Below are 16,310 nucleotides of genomic sequence, written 5' to 3'. Positions count from 1 at the left end.
AGCTACTAGGGAGGCTGAGGCAGGAGGATCACTGGAGTCCAGGACATTGAGGCTGCAGTGAGCTGTGATTGCACCACTATATCCAGCCTGGGTGGCGGAGTGAGACCCTACCTCAAACTACAACCACAAAAAATCTCCAAAATAACCTTTGCCGTTTCAACCATCTTAAGTGTATAGTTCAGTGGCGTTAATTACATTGGCAATGTGTAACCACCACTATCTGTTTTCCAAATATCATGAACCCAAAGAGAAATTGCACCCACTAAGCAGTTAACTCCCCATTCTTTCCTCTTCCGACCCTGGTAACCTCTTATCTACTTTCTGTCTCTGTGAATTTGCCTATTTTAGCTATTCCATAGAAATAGAATTATAGGCTGGATGTGGTGGCTCACACCTGTAATCCCAGCACTTTGGGAGGCTGAGGCAGGCAGATCATCTGAGGTCAGGAGTTTGAGACCAGCTTGGCCAACATGGTGAAACCCCATCTCTACTAAAAAAATATAAAAATTAGCCAGGCGTGGTGGTGTGTGCCTGTAATCTCTGCTACTTGGGAGGCTGAGGCATGAGAATTGCTTGAATCCAGGAGGCGGAGGTTGCCTTGAGCAGGAATTGTACCACTGCACTCCAGCCTGGGCGACAGAGTGAGACTTCATCCCCGCCGCACCTCAAAAAAGAAATAGAATTACACAGTGTGTGGTGTGGTGTTTTTCATCGGCTTATTCATGTTGTAGCAGGAACCAGAACCCCATTCCTTTTTATGACCACTTAATATTCCATTGTATGGAACCCCATTCCTTTTTATGACCACATAATATTCCATTGTATGGAACCCCATTCCTTTTTATGACCATGTAATATTCTGTTGTATGGAAAGACCACAGTTTGTTTATCCATTCACCTGTCGGATGGCCACGTGGGTGGTTGGTTCATTTGGGGGATTGGAAATAGGGCTGCCGGGAGCCTGTGTGTGTGTGGACTCACTCAAGCCCCTGTTTTCAATTCCATCGGGACTGTGTCTGGGAGTATTATTGCTGGGTTACCTGGTAATTCTGTGTTTAGCTTTTTGAGGAACAGCTGCAGTGTTTCCAACTGCACACATTGCATTTGCTGGTGGGTCTGTTTGGCCCCTCAGTACCCACCCTCCACCTCTCTCGGCTCTGCTTTGTAACAGGACGTGGTCCTGGGTAGACAGTGCCAAAGGCCCCCTTCCCTTCCGATTTCAGGTTGGGCTCAGCCGGCGGGCGGGGTAACAGGAGGGAAGGCGGGGATGGGCGTTCCCAGGGCCCTCCCTGTGAGGTTGTCTCAGGGTGGCCGTGCAGCTGTGTGGAGGTGGCAGCTCTCCCAAGGTGCATCTCCATGGGGATCGGAAATCCTGCCTCCCTCCTACCTACCAGACCCGTGGTGAGAGCCCCGTGACCGCACTCTCCTGGGGCTCCCTTCACCCACACTCTTGCAAACACTCCCATTGTAAATCGGCGGTCCCTGAATCATCTGGGCTGGAGCGAGTCCCCCATTTCCTATTGCAATCAGCCCCCAACCCCCATGTGCTCTGGACTGGATGTGCCTTCGAAGCCCGAGGGGCAGGGGCTCCCCTCCTCGTATTCCCCAAGCCGAGTGCCCAGCAGGACGCAGAGGTCAGTAGGGATCTTTCGGACACAAGAAAGAATGGCCTCACTGTTTCAATAGTTGCTCACATATTCTAAGCACGTTGGAAACGTGGAGCTTCTGGCCTTGGGCCTGAGTGGAGAAAAGACCGGCTTCCCTGAGGGCTTTCTCCTCTATAAAAGAGAATCAAACGGACAGTTAGGTGCTGAGGACAGCCCCATGAAAGGTGGAAGCTCACTTGGCAGAGGAGCAGTGAAGGCTCTGCAGTCTGGGAAGAACGAGATCGTGGCTCAGCCCCACCTTGGGCTTACCTGGGCAAGTGACTTCGGCTGCCCACCTGTGAATGGTATAGTCTCAGATTCATGTGATGACCCTGTAGGTGGTGCTTCCTCTCCATGTTTGTGGGAGATAGAAGAGCTGCCTGCTCATGTAGGGCCAGGTAAGGGGACTTGAGGAAACTGTGAAGAGCCTGACAGTGTCCTGGGCGTGTGGGTGGCGGATCCCAGCTGCATGGAGCCCCGGCTTGCACTCAGCATAGAGCACAGATGCACAAGAACTATTTGCTGAATAAACAAATAACAGAACATGGTAGTCCAGAGAAACCCTTGTTTATATAACAGGAAGACGGGAAAGAATGTTTGTAAGAATACGGCTTATAAAGCCAAGAAAATGGACACAGCTCAGAGGCTCATCAACAGGTGGCTGGACAAAGGAATGGGGCTGTATCCACGTGGCGGAATATTACACGGCAGTTAGATGCGTGGATAATGGCTCCGGGTGCCCCCAGGCGCACCTCGCCATGGATGAAAATCAAATATAATTGAGGGAGAAAAGTCAGGGAAAGAAAGATATGTATATTCAATTTCATACATCTCACAAATGCCATACCTACTGCTGCTGTAACAAATCGCCGTAAATTTAAAATGTATAGTTTAAAACAACACATATTGATTACCTTATGTCTCTGGAAGTCGTAAGTCCAACATTGGACTCCCTGGTCTAGAATCCAGGTGTGGGCAGGGCTCTGGACAGCAGTCCCTGTCTGTGCCTCCTCCAGCACCTAGGGGCCACCTGCGGTCCTTGGCTCTCAAGCCCAACCTCCATCATCAAGGCCAGTAGCATCTTCTCTCCCCAGCCTTGGTCTCCATTCTCACGTCTTCTCTCTCTGACTCTGACCACCCTGCCTGTCTGTTGTAAGGACCTGATTAATTCGACTGGACTCACTGCTCTACTACATCTGCAAAATCAGGTGACATATTCCCACCTCCAGGAACTGGGACACCTTTGGAGGCCACCGTTCTGTCTATCGCACAGATGAATGACAAACATGCACCCAGGAGAATAGGGTCTCTGGGGAGGGGAGATGGGATAGGGGAGGCATGCAGGGTGCGTCTTTGAGGCTGGACAGCTTTATCATCACTGTTGCATTAAGAAACAAGGGTAGCAGTGTCTGTACCCACCCCCGTCAGGGACCCCCTCCGACAACCCGGCCCCCCGTGGCTGCATCTCTGTGTCCCTGGCACACCTCACCATCATGGTGGGGCTGGAGATGGACATTGGTGAATACATACCCCAGCTCCCTACCCTGAGAGGGAAGGGAATTCTGGGCCCTTTTTCCAGAGCATCCGCATAGGGCTCCCCATCACCCTCCCTGGGAACTGGCTTCACGTAATGTAAAGGTAACCGTTTTAAAGTAAGCAGGTCAATGGCATTTAGTACATTCATAATGTGAGGCAGCCACCGCCTCTGTCCAGTTCCAAAACATTTGCATCACTCCAAAGAGAACCTTGTACCATGTCCCATCACCCCTATCATCCTCCAGCCCCCAGCCCCTGGTGGCTGTGGGTCTGCCATCACCCCCGTTATTCCCCCTCCAGCCCCCAGCCCCTGGTGACCGCGGGTCTGCCATAACCCCTGTTATTCCCCCTCCAGCCCCCAGCCCCTGGTGACCACGGGTCTGCCATCACCCCCGTTATTCCCCCTCCAGCCCCCAGCCCCTGGTGACCACGGGTCTGCCATCACCCCCGTTATTCCCCCTCCAGCCCCCAGCCCCTGGTGACCGCGGGTCTGCCATCACCCCCGTTATTCCCCCTCCAGCCCCCAGCCCCCAGCCCCTGGTGACCGCAGGTCTGCCATCACCCCTGTTGTTCCCCCTCCAGCCACCAGCCCCTGGTGACCATGGGTCTGCCATCACCCCCGTTATTCCCCCTCCAGCCCCCAGCCACCAGCCCCTGGTGACCACAGGTCTGCCATCACCCCCGTTATTTCCCCTCCAGCCACCAGCCCCTGGTGACCATGGGTCTGCCATCACCCCCGTTATTTCCCCTCCAACCCCCAGCCCCTGGTGACTGTGGGTCTGCCATCACCCCCGTTATTCCCCCTCCAGCCCACAGTCCCTGGTGACCGCGGGTCTCCTATCACCCCCGTCATTCCCCCTCCAGCCACCAGCCCCTGGTGACCGCAGGTCTGCTATCATCCCCGTTATTCCCGCTCCAGCCCCCAGCCCCTGGTGACCGCGGGTCTGCCATTACCCCTGTTATTCCGCCTCCAGCCCCCAGCCCCTGGTGACCGCGAGTCTGCCATCACCCCCGTCATTCCCCCTCCAGTGCCCAGTCCCTGGTGACCGCAGATCTGCTTTCTGTCTTGGAGGATTTGCCCGTTCTGGACATTTCATGGAGATGAATCACACAACATGTGGGCTTGGGGCTGGCTTCTTTTCTGAGGCTCTGCTGTGTGGTCGTCTGTGTGAGAACTTGGTTCCCTTACATGGCTGAGGAACATCCCCTTGTCTGGAGAGACCACCGTGTGTGGCCCCCTCCTCTGCTGAGGGGCATCTGGGCTGCTTCCACCTGTGGCTTCTATGAATTGTGCTCTAGGAACCTCAGTGAACACACACTTGTTGGAGTCCGTGTGTTTGGTTCTTCCAGGCACACGCCCGGCTGTGGAGCTGCACAGGCTGTCTCGACGGCCACTCCCCTCCCTGGTGGCCCCGGTCCCCCGCCAGCATTCTCTCCATCCTCAGGTCCTCATGTCAGGGGCTGCTTCTGGGGAAACTGAAATGTCACAGAAACTTAACAAAAGTGAGATCTGTTAATTCCGAGTCACCTTCTCTAAACCTGTGCTGTGCGATACGGAAGCCACGGTCCATACTTGGCTGTTTACATGGAGGTGAATTAAAATAAGATTGACTTTAAATGCGGGTCCAGAAGCACAGTGGCCCCATTTCAAGGGACCAGTGGCTACCGAATTGGACAGGGCTGATATAGGACGTGTCCGTCATCGGGGAAGCTCTACTGGACAGTGCTGCTGCTCTATATTTTTGGGAAACATTTTGTACTTAAAAAAATGCCCCAAAGAACCCCCAAGTGAACAACGAAAATAAGCCATTTTGGAGTGTGAGAGTGGCACAGGTGCAGTGGGGGAGGAATCGGTAGGGCCAGGATCAGCGGGGGTGGGATCGGCGGGGACTGCTGGCGGTGCTGGCTTGAACGAGCTGACTCCAAGCCCTTGAAGCTGGGCTCAGCCTCTCAGTCTGGAATGTGGCCCCTACAGAGCTGGGTGGGTCTGGGGACATGGACGAGGCTGTCCCGGGTAGGGCAGGTCAAGGCACTGCTTGGAGTAGGGTTCAAAGCTGGGATGTGAAGACCCAGGAGGCCATAGGGTCTGTAAAGCGCCCAGAGGCTGGTATAGCTGCAAGCACCAGGGCGCCTGGAGAGGGCACACAGGGTCAGGCAGAAGCGGACCTTGAGTGGGGGTTCTGTGCCCCCTCCCATCTTCCAGGAGCAGAGCACGTGCTGGAGCGGGGGTAGCGGGGACACCCTGTCCACAGAGCAGGGCTCAGGCCGACAAGCTGGGCAACTGGACAAGCCCAAGAGGCCCTTGGGCCTCGGTTTCCTCTTGTCTGAAATAAGTGGGGGCTCTGGTCTCCCACAGGGTCAGGACGCTGTACTCCTCCTGGCTGGGCCTCCGGTGCATTTGCTGAATTTTGCCAGCGCCTCGGAAGGACTTGCCACGTGACATGACCCTTTCTGAACGCCTACAGAGTTTAGGTCATTGAATCTGTATGGCAACCCCACAGGGTGAGTGGTCTTGTGAATTTCACTTTACAGATGAGGAAACTGAGGCAGGGAGGATAGGTGACCTCATCAAGGTCACACTGTCAGTTGGGGTCTGGCTGGGAGCCTGTGCACCTTACCACCAGGCCTTATGATCTGTCGATCTGTCCAGAGAGACTCAGGTCCTTGGGCTGCTACGTTGGGGCCACCTGCACTTTAGCTGGAGGCAGTATCTTAAAGTAAAGGAAGAGTTTGGAGCCCTCATCCTCTGTCACCCTGCTCGGCCCGCTGGCCCCACAGCCTGACACCCGCCGAGATGCAGCAGCCTCTGCACTCTGCTTGTGCGGGACTGCACCAGGCAGCTCTCTTTGTGTCCAGGATCCCAGCAGCCCAGGCTACATGACCTCATCCCCGTCCACACCCCAGCCTCACACTACAAATGACCCTGCTAGCCTATTGTTTATTGGAGGTTTTGTGGAAACCCGAAGAAAATTAAAAAACTACGAACTTTCGGAATTGGGCAGAGTCTGTCTCCCTCCGAACACAGCATTGTTGCTGCATGTTTGAAGGTTCCTCTTCCCTGTGCCACGTGGACTGCAGCGACCTTCTCCCTGGGATGGACATTCAGCGGAGGGAAGCGATGTCCAGCCCTTGGAGGGGCCTGGCTGTCCTTTGTGGGGTTCTGACTTCTTCCCCCTTTGTGACTCTTTGAGCTGCTCTAAACTGGGTTCTCACTCCAAGAAAGCAATTGGGGTTTTTCCATCAGCTTGCTCCTGTCTCTTTGGGTGCCAGAATTGTAGGCTGGAGATGATTAAAGAGAAAGTGTGGGAATCCATAAAAACAAGGGTGCCAGGTACTGCAGAGGACCCACTCTACACTCGGCCTTCCTTCCCCAGGTCTCCCAAGGCTGACCATGTGGAAATTAAAACATCATCTTCCAGGAAATTAATGAAAACCGAATTTATGAGGCAGCTGTTCTCGGGTGTGAACTTTCTTAAAGGACCAGTGGGTCCAGGGGTGAGGTACAGAGCAGCCCCTCCCCGACCCTATTGCTGCCGTCAACCCACCTCTCAGCAGAGCCTTCTATTTGGAAATGAACCCGCGAAAGATCTCTGGGTACCAGGGCCCTGAGCATGTGCCACGCTGGGGTGGACAGAGAGGCCGCCACTTGGTCCCTAGATTCATTCTCCCAGGACAGGGACATCCACAGCGGGGCTGGTCTTTCCATGCATGTGGGGCACGTGGTGCTGATGCAGTGTTGGGGGTACTCTGATGTGCCAGGGCCCCTCCCGGGCCCCACAGCCTTTGCTTCATTTGTAATCCAAGTCGCTAAAGGCAAATCAGCCAGCACGGTTTTGGCACCACTCCCCCGTCAGTGAGCTGACGTGGGGCGGACTGCATTTCTAAGATTCCATATTTATAGTGGCTGCTATTGTAACAGCCTTAGCAGTGGGCTAAGCATTTCATAAGCATTATTTTATTCTGTCCTTGCAAAAATCTGTGGAATGGGCTCTGTTGTGTTCACCTCCAGTTTACAGAAGGAAAAACCAAGGATCAGAGAGGGGAGGTGACTTTCCCAAAGCAGCCCAGCAACTTTGTCCAGACTCCTGTCCACTGTGCTGCACTTGGTGCAGGAGTTTCAGAGGTGCATGCCAACACCGGGCAGACAGGACTAGAATGAAAACCCACGTGTGGATGCTGCTTCCCTGCCCGAATGATGTCATCTCACAAGCCCAAAAGTAGGCCCTGGAGGGCAGGAGCGGAGAAGCACATTCCCTGGGCTTATCGTGATCGAAAGGAAGGTGGGATATCTTACCAAAAGCGTGCCCTCTGGCTGCACAGAGAACTCATCTCGACTCCTGGGCTCAACTGAGGAGCAAAAGGTATTTTTCTGTATTGTGTTAAAGTCATCTGTATGGGAGGCGTGCAGATGGAAATAAAATATTTACCATTTGGAACAAAATTTCAACTGGAGCGAAAAGCACTCTAAGCAAAGGATGTGGGGGGAGAGGGGAAGGTTTCAGACACGAACAGCTGCTGCCCAGCTGTGGCCGAGGGAGAAGGATGGGAACTGTTGTTGGGAACTTGGTTCTGAGGCTGGGGCCGGGGGTGTGCTGTCCTCCTCCTGGAGTGCTGGGTTTCTTGGGCCCTTGATTTCTGGGACCTCTCCTGGGGGCGCCTCAGCTTGGGGGGGTGCTGCCTGGGTGCCCTCCCCTGCCCTTCGCTCAGCACTGTGCACTGGGCCACGGGAGGTCCCTACCTCAGACGTTTTCACAGCCCCTCCATGGACATCCACCTCTTCCACCTCCCTACCCAGCCCATCTGCTCTTGTGTCCTACCTCCTCCCTGTCCCACAGGGAAATTCACAGTCACCCCATGGTCCTGCCATGGCCAGCTGTGCTCTCACCACCTTACCTGGACACCCCAAGGAGATGCCCCAAGAGACCTGGGGGAGCCCAGAAGGCACAGCTGGAAGGGAATGAGACCTGGTCAGTTAGGGAAACTGAGGACTGAGTGAGAAGGGAGCTTTCTAAGGCGACTTGGGGAGTGAATGGCCCAGTGCAGGCTTCCCCTGAAAGGCTGACGCGCTCCTACCCCACCATCCCTCACTGACCTCAAGGTTATGTTTCTAGAGGGGCGTCAATGTCAATGCACAAGATGGTCTTGACTGCACCGGGAATAACTACAGACAATTATTTCCTTATCAAGGGAGCGGCCTTCCCACCCCCATGCTGCAAACACACACTCGCTGGCTTGCTGGAGCTAGGCTGTGGGTCTCTCCCGAGAGGAGGGTCCCACCTCCTCTGGTAGGGACCGGGTGCTCCCCTACCAGCAGGAAGGGTGAAGCAGTTGTCAGGAGAGGGAGCCCCAGGGCCCTGAAGCTTTGGGCTTGGACACTCCCACGGGGATCTCCAGAGTGGCCCCTGGAGACACCCCCTTCCCACGTGCTTGAGGGCCCTGTGGATGGTCCAAGGCTGGCACCAGGGAAAGAACCTGGAACTTCCTGGGTGAAAAAACCGAAAACCATGGATATGTGAGGCATCTGCTCCTGCCTTCTTTGTAGCTGTTGGGGGCTGAGGCCGTGACCTCCCCAGGCCCTGACCTCCAGAGGGACCTCCACGCTGCCTGGGGAGGCACCAGAGTCATCGTTTCAGCGACCCCGGGACCTACCTTCTCATCTGTGGGACAATCCCCCTATTGATTCTCCGGTTCAACGAGAGGCAAAAATCCTCCTGAACCTCCGCCAAGGGTGTGGGGAGCTGGTCTGGACCAGTTCCAGAGCCGGAACCCAGAGGAGGGGGAACACTCCCAACTTTTACGGCTGGCTTCAAATCACTTCCTGGAAATGGCCGAGTGCCGTTCGTAGCCCCCGTGGCCTCGTTGGAGATCAATGTTCCGTGCAGGGGAGGAGGGTCATGCTTGTCACAGGCCGCCTGGCCAACTCGGCCTTAGGCTCAAGGGTCCAGAGGGGCTGTGGCTTTGCAGGGGAGGAAAAGGCCCCTCGTCCAGAATCCACGGATCCCCTGGGCAATTGTGTATTAACGGTCCTTTTCGGGATGCTGGGATCTCCCTGTGGCATCCTCCCAGGACAGCGACGGTCTCAGGACACAGCAGAGTCATCAGATCCGCCTGGTGGTTACAGGACTGCAACCCTGCATCGGGTCCACCCTACAATTTGCTGTTAGAGTGCTTAGCGAAGCAGGATCAACCTCAAACTTTTTGGGAGGGAGATCTAAGTCCTTTCAAGGAATGAACTACTGCCCAGAGCACCCCGTGCCCACTGTGATGACAGTAGCACTAGGCAGGGTTTGGACACCCACTGCACGCCAGGCTGTGTACCATGAGGCTCACACCCCTCCTTCACTGTGCCCTGCCATGACTGGCGAGAAGGCGGGACTGCTGTGTGACCTTGGGCAGTTATTGAACCTCTCTGTGCGTCTGTTTCCTCGTCTGTGTCATGAGGATGAGGAGGGTACCTAATCTGCAGGCAGCTGTGAGGATCAAGTTAATGTTCCCGGAGGACCTGAGGGTGCAGGGTATGTGCAGTTTAGATACCAATCTATGACCACACTGGCCTGGCAGCGAGCACCCCCATGGCATCGCACGAGGGTCACCTCTCCTCCTGTACACCAATGCCAGGTATTGAATACTTCTTAACCGTTGCCAGTAGAATGAGTCAAAAATAATTCGAGTTGGTGTATTAGTGTGTGCTCACACTGCTAATAAAGACATGCCCAAAACTGGGTAATTTATACAGGAAAGGGGTTTAATGGACTCACAGTTCCACATGGCTGGGGAGGCCTCACAGTCATGGCAGAAGGCAAAGGAGGAACAAAGTCACATCTTACATGGCAGCAGGCAAGAGAGAGCCTGTGCAGGGGAACTGCCATTTACAAAACCGTCAGATCTTGTGAGATTTATTCACTACTACAAGAATAGTATGTACCATGGAATACTATGCAACCATAAAAAAGGATGAGTTCATGTCCTTTGTAGGGACATGGATGCAGCTGGAAACCATCATTCTTAGCAAACTATTGCAAGAACAGAAAACCAGACACCGCATGTTCTCACTCATAGGTGGGAACTGAACAATGAGAGCACTTGGACACAGGAAGGGGAATATCACACACTGGGGCCTGTTGTGGGGTGGGGACAGGCGGGAGGGATAGCATTAGGAGATATACCTAATGCAAATGACGAGTTAATGGGTGCAGCACACCAACTTGGCACATGTATACTTATGTAACAAACCTGCGTGTTGTGCACATGTACCCTAGAACATAAAGTATTAAAAAAAAAATAGTATGAGGGAAACTTCCCCCACGATTCAATTATCTTTACCTTGACACATGCGGATATCGAGGTGAGATTTGGGTGGGGACACAGCAAAGCCATATCGATTGAGTTTGCGTCTCTCAATACACATAGCCTCATTGTTTTCCCTTCCTTTGAATTGTCTGCTTCCTGTCCACTGTTTTCCCTATTGATTTGTACAAGCTCTTGTATGTTATGGAATTGAAGCCTTGGTCTATCCTGTAGCAATTTTTCTTTTTGTCCAGTTTGTCATCGTATTTGAATAATATGTGAAATATTTACATATGTGTGTGTATGTATACACGCATTCACACATACATACATGTAGCATACATGTGTTTACAGGTGTGTATACACATATGTGTGCGTGTGTGCTATACAGAACCTTCACGTTTCATGTACTCCAATCAATAGACATTTTGACATCACTTTTTTGGTACCATCTAGAATCGTCGTTCACGCTCCAGGATTGTATTTTAAATCCACACGTGGCCTTTTCCTACTTATTTATGTGTCATTTTTCATGTTTTAAACTCTGTCCTTCTGGAATTTGTTTTGGGGTAAGGAGGGTGGTAAGAATTCAATTCTTCCTTCTGGTTTGTTTATCTGAATGACGGGGCATTTGCCTCCCCACAATTTATGGGACAGTCTGTCTTCTCTCCTCAATGTGTCAAAATCTAAGATCCCACAAGTCTCTCTGGGCTGATTTCTGGACTCTGCTCAGCCGCATCAGTGGCTCTAGTGCCAAGGTGACCTCGATACCACAGAAGGCTACTTAGGCAATTCATTACGTAGGAGCAGAATTTTCTGGTCTGTTCTCATGAATTATTTTATTTGAAATAAAAATCATCTGTTAAGTGCCCCCCTCCACCACCGCAGAGAATACTACTAGAGGTATTTTAATTAGTAGGATTGAATTGAACTTGTAGATAATTTTAGGAGAAAATGACGGTTTTACCTTCTTCTTTTTTTTTTTGAGATAGAGTCTTGCTGTTTTGCCCAGGCTAGAGTGCACAATCTCGGCTCACTGCAACCTCCACTTCCTGGGTTCAAGAGATTCTTCCTGCCTCAGCCTCCTGAGTAGCTGGGACTACAGGTGTGCACCACCACGCCCGGCTAATATTTGTATTTTTACTAGAGACAAGGTTTCGCCATGTTGGCCAGGCTGCTTTCAAACTCCTGACCTCAAGTGATCTGCCCGCCTCGGCCTCCCCAAGTGCTGGGATTACAGGCGTGAGCCACTGTGCCTGGCCCAGTTTTACCTTTCATGAGTCCCCTATGCGCCAGGAATTTCCTCTTTTTTCCATTTTTGTCTTAGGTTACTTAATAGAGTTTCTAACTTTTCTTCATGTAGGCCTGTGCGTTTCTTGTTAAACATCCGTAGTTACTTTGAACGTCTTGGTGTTTTAGATCTGCGCTCTCTTCTTCCTTTGCACGTGCACCAGGCTTTTGTTTCTTGATAGGAAAGCAGCTGATTATGGTGGAAGGATTTTGAGCCTATGGCCTCTGTGGGGTGGGCGTGGCCGCCCCCCCTCGCTAAGCCTGTGTGGCTTCTCTGTGCCTCGCATGTGGATTCTCCGCCCTCTCTGTGCAGGACAGGACTTGGGCAGGGGGCACAGATGTCATAGTGGTGTTTGAAGTGCCGGGAGGGAGTGTCATGTTTTCTGTTTTTTTGTTTTGTTTTTGAGACAGGGTCTCTCTTTGTCACCCAGGCTGGAGTGCAGTGGCGTGATCTCGGCTCACTGCAACCTCCACCTCCCGGGTTCAAGCAATTCTCCTGCCTCGGCCTCCTGAGTAGCTGGGATTACAGGCATGTGCCACTATGCCCAGCTAATTTTTGCATTTTTAGTAGAGACAGGGGTCTCACCATGTTGGCCAGGCTGGTCTCAAACTCCTGGCCTCAGGTGATCCGCCCACCTTGGCCTCCTAAAGTATTGGGATTACAGGTGTGAGCCACCACGCCTGGCCCATGTTTTCAATCCTAGACTAGCCTCTGTCCTTTCATCCTCATAGTATTAAAAGAAAAGTGAAATCTGGAGAAGTGCAAGGGGCAGCGCTGCGCTGTCCTGCGGCGCCCGCTTTCACCAGCTGCAGGGAGCTGCTGACTTGCAGTGAGAGCAGACTTTAGTAGCTAAGGTTCTTGCCTTCGGCTCACTGGTATCAGCCAGAAAATACCAGCGGCATGAGTCACACATGAGTGCCATTCATCGTCCACAGAGCAGCAAAGGAGGCCATTGTCCCACCCCAGAGTGGGCTGCCCTGGAGGTGGGGTCCTTCAGTCCCAGAGGCTCCCGGCCCTGCAGCTTTCTCCAGGGTCCAGCTCCTTGGAGGCATCAGACTTGGTGGAGATGAGTGGCTGGTCTGGCCGAGCCTCCAAGATGGTGTTGGTCCTGCCTGTCTCCCTGTTCTGCCTCTTTTCTGGCCTAATCCCTGGTTCCTCTCCCTTGACAGATACCCGCCTACCCTGCTTCTCACGGTTCCCTGCACGGCACAGCCCCAAGCTCTCCTAGCAGATGTTCTCAGCTGGACAAGGCAGGATTGTTGCCTTCAGACAACAGGCTAATTTTCTTTTCTCCTTTTAAAAAGCATGCATGTGCTTATAAGCAATGGGAGTGAATGAAGAAGAGCCAGGCCCAGCAGCAGAGGGGAGTCCGCCCACATGGAGTAAAAGGAGCCAGACTCCAGATTCACCCACAGCAGGATCCCGGTGACGGAGGCAGCGTGAGCAGGCAGGCGGCCGCCGCTCTGGGGAAGGGCGAAGGAATGAGGGTGGGAGGGGCACAAAGGGCCTCCAGGGAGATGGTCGTACTGTACCTCTTCACCCGGGTGTCCGTCACCTGGATGCAAACTTTGTGATCATTCACTGAGTCACGTTTTGTTACATGTCTCCTTAAAAACAGTTCTTAAAAACTGCAATGTGTATTTCACTCAGATTGTCTTTCCTGAGTTGTTAAGTCTACACTGGGGAACATCTGGATTTCCAGGCCTCAGGACGTCACAGGCCACATTTCACGTATCAACAGCACGACGCAGCATCCGTCAGGCTGGAAATCGAGAATGAAAACCTTTCCCAAAGGCCGGCCCAGCAGCAGGCCATCGCTCTTCCTTGAAAAGTCCCCAAAGACTAGTTTTAGCATCTGAAACTCATCTTTCCCCTCCTAAATCTGAACGTTGTGTTGCAAGGAAACCTCACGTTGCAAGCGTGTGTGCCATCCCCCAGGACCCAGAGCTCAGCCTGTGTCACAGAGAGCCTTGTGGCTGGGTGAGGCTGTGCCCTCGCCCGTGAGAGGCAGCACTCCCTCCACTGTCCATCCCGGGTTGAGATTTCATTCTGCAGGGTGAGTGGAGTGCCCTGAGCACGAGGTGCCGGGCCCTGGCTACAGGTTCCAGACTCACAGCTGCCTTGTCAAATGCCCCTGTCTCAGGTAGGAAGACCCTATGGTTCGATCTCTGGGACTCTTATCTGTCTGAGACCTTGCTGGGGCCACCTGTGCCTTCTCCAGGCGCCGGGAGGGCAGGAGAGCCCCGCCATCCTGTTTCCCAACGACTGGGAAGAGGTTTGGTTGACGGGGAAGGAAAACTGCAGTGTGTACTCGTTCTGGTGAGTTCTGCATTCTTTCCTAGTGAAGTATTGTGCATGGAAAACCAGAATATATGGTCAGCATTCTTCCTATAAACGAGCGATTGTACGCCGTACAAGAATGACTGAGCAACGCCGGGCGGGGGAGGGGGGTGGCCACGGTGTCCCCTCCCCATCCATGTGGTCCCAGCATGGAACTGGGTGGTTCGGTACCCGACGGACACGTGGCTGCAGACGCACCGTCTCGCTTCTGTATTTCCAACGGGGATCTTGCCGAAGCATGGCTGGCGTTTATGTGACCGTCCTGTGTCTTGGTGTTTCCTTAGCCACAGGGCCCCTTTGTTACATTAATCACATGGGGAAGCTCTGCATATGAAGGGGACTGAGACGGGGATGCTGGAAGCAGGGGTGCTGGGGTCGCTGCCCGGGGAAGCCTGCCCACTGCCCTGCGTCCCACCTTGGCCGCTCCTTGTCCCAGAGCAGCCTCTGAGCCTCCTCGGTGGGCTCCTGAGGGGCTGCAGAAAGCTCTGGAAGGGTGGGGAAGAGTGGGTTTCTCACTCCTGCTGGGCCGCCTTTGAGCAGATCTGTCTCCAACCCGTCTGTATCCCGGCAAGCCCGAGTCCACATGTGAGAGCTGTTCCAGCCCGAGGCTTGCCGAAAGTGTGTACGTGCGATTACGTTCTCACCGGCTTTCAGGACTCTCAGATGTTTTCCGAGAGAAAGAACAGTTTGGCTCTGAACCATATTGAAAATCCCAGTTAAGAATTCCACATACACGCTGAGAAGCAGTTCAGCCTTTTTCTGCGTCTAGCTGACGTGCAGTTAATTCTTCCAACAGCCCCTGAAAGGGAGTCGACGAACAGTTGATCCCCATGGCTTTGGGACAACTGATTACAATCACACTCAGTGCACGTGAGAACGTGCCACGCAGACATGGTCTCCTCTCACTGGGAATGGCCTGAGCCTCCGTGGGATGAAAACTCACAGCCCTGCCCTGAGGGGCGATGCTCCGGGGTCATCTGCCTCTATCTGCTGAGATGGGCAGCAACGGGTGACTCCTCCAATGCCCAGCGGGGCCTGGCAAAGCACCTGGTAGCCACCATCCTGTCCTTCCAGTGACGACAGACAGAGCCGAGGCCTCCACCACGGGCCTTCTCTCCCATATTCTTTTCCCACCATGATAAGAGATTTGCTTTCTAATGACAATAACCTTTATTGCAGGCCATTGATTCTCATCTCTGTTTGTTTTTCCACTCCACCTTCTCGGCTCCTGTGCCGCCCCCCACCACACGCCTTGTTGACTTCATGTTTATCCTTCATCCACTCAATAAGCACACGCGTCCTTAGTGATGCCCCTGCAGCCCCCATCCCATCTGGCACTGTGTGGTTCAGGTGCCCCCCCCCTCCCCGGACGCTGCCTTCGTCCCCTCTCCTGGTGTTCTGGACAACTGTGGCCACGTGTCTGCTCTGCCCCAACTCTGAGTGATCTCAGGCAGGTCCTTGCCCCTCTGAGTTTCAATTTTATTTATAATGTAGAGAAACGGAGAATTTGTTTCACAAACGATCCTCGCCAATTCCACGTGGTGGCCCAGAGGGCTGTGTTGAGAAGGAGTCTGAGGAGCAGCCTGAAATCGGGAGGGGGGGGTGGGGCTGACCAGCAACGTGTGTCGTGAGACTAGGAGGGAAGGGGTCCAGGTGGACACTGGCTCTTTGCTGTCCTTGGACTGGATGGTGCTTCAGCACCTACGTCTCTCAGCCTCTCCGCGCCTGCCCTACTTTACATCCTCCGTGAGGGAGACATCACGCCCACCTTCAGTTTAGTGCTGGGGCAGCTCTAACTGTTCCCCAGGGCCGCAGCTGTGGGGCAGAGCTGGTTGTCAACTGGGTGCGAGGGTGGAATCGAAGGGGTCCTCTGTGCAGCGACTCCCCCTGTCCTGGAGACACAAAAGGCTGAGTCGCTGAATTTCTGGGTCTTGGCTCCCTGCCCATGCCCCTTTTCCCGAGTAGAGACCCCCAGTGGTCCTGGGAGCCGCCCTGCAGAAGCCCTGCCGTGACCTGGCATCCTCCGCAGGCAAGGGAGCCGGCTTTCCACCTGAATGGGGCAGAGGGCGAAGGCTCAGAGCCGCTGCCGCGTCAGAGGTCCAGGCGTACGCGCATCCCTCGCAGCGTTCGACACACCAACAGGCTGGTCTGATGGGACTGCTCTCCACTGAGTTCCTGCTCAACAGGCTCAGATGAGACCCATGGAGCAT

At 53.8% G+C, this 16,310-nt stretch overlaps 1 long non-coding RNA gene across 1 annotated transcript in view; it reads left to right on the top strand.

Annotated features, from left to right (window-relative positions):
• The window catches only part of LOC135967323 (uncharacterized), a 43,596-nt gene extending 28,314 nt beyond the window's left edge, over nucleotides 1-15,282 (top strand). Inside the window, exon 2 of the long non-coding RNA XR_010581335.2 lies at nucleotides 13,065-15,282. This is a non-coding gene — a long non-coding RNA (uncharacterized lncRNA). The remainder of the gene's footprint in view (nucleotides 1-13,064) is intronic.
• The last annotated feature ends 1,028 nt before the right edge of the window (nucleotides 15,283-16,310 follow it).

This window comes from Macaca fascicularis, chromosome 15 (assembly GCF_037993035.2).
Source record: "Macaca fascicularis isolate 582-1 chromosome 15, T2T-MFA8v1.1".
Classification (NCBI taxonomy): Eukaryota; Metazoa; Chordata; class Mammalia; order Primates; family Cercopithecidae; genus Macaca; species Macaca fascicularis.
This window is presented reverse-complemented; position numbering and strand designations above follow the sequence as displayed.